Genomic DNA, 1,034 nt, shown 5'->3' with positions numbered 1-1,034 from the left:
TCTTTATTTTGGTATTTCATGTTCATTTTTTCAGGGGGAATTGATCATCAGCATAAAATATATGAGAATACATACACATTGGTATATTATACTTAACATAGTAGTCACATTTTTGGTCATTCTTTTCATATACTAAACTGTTAAAAAAAAGAAAATACGAATGCCAAATTTGAATCCAGATGACCAATTCAGTTTGACAGGGAGGGATGGCATCTGCGGTCTACTTTCCGGACTCCAGACACGAGCGCCAAATCGGTGTGAGCATCCTTTTGATATGAATGAATCCTTATGAATATTTCATCTGAAGGGAGGTGCGACGCCTGCCAACATGGCAGACGGAGAGGAGTGGATGGGAATTGGACGTGTCGCCGGGAGAACTGGCGCACGCTCCAATAAGGTCAACGCACGCACGCTTTGTGAGAGGTAAACGCCCACGGACCGAGGGACGCCATCCATCATCTTGTCTTAGTTCACCCATGCTAATATCGTTTGTCAGTGCTCGGCTAGCTCTTAAGAACCACTCTAAGAGTCGTGCATGTGTGTGTGTGTTGGGTGGGGGGGGGGGGCTTTGCAGCTTGAATGGAGATGGTACACGGTTCATACGCCCATGGCTACAGCAACATCGTTATGTAAGCGTGGAATTTTATCTCCACGTTACGTTTTAAAACGGGCGGGAAACCGGCGATAGTAAAAGATTTGTGATACAAGGCCCATGATTACCAAGCGGAAATTATCGATACATGGGTCAGGAAATCATTCTATAGTGGAAATGATAAACAAGAATAAACAAACTCATCATTCTGCTCTGAATTTCATTGTGTTTATCACAAGTAGATACTGTGAATGCTAAATTTGAATTCCAATGTTTTTCCATTTTTCCACGTATTTGAACCCCTCTTTCAGATTGTTTGCTAAAATCAATGGTAAACATTTAGCACTCAGTCGAATCCATCTTCAATTCAATTAGCATCATCGACGCTACATGACGTCACGTCAACGCCCATTGAAGAAGCAGGAGCGACTGGTCGAAGCCC

The sequence above is a fragment of the Stigmatopora nigra genome, chromosome 12 (assembly GCF_051989575.1).
Source record: "Stigmatopora nigra isolate UIUO_SnigA chromosome 12, RoL_Snig_1.1, whole genome shotgun sequence".
Lineage (NCBI taxonomy): Eukaryota > Metazoa > Chordata > Actinopteri > Syngnathiformes > Syngnathidae > Stigmatopora > Stigmatopora nigra.
This window is presented reverse-complemented; position numbering follows the sequence as displayed.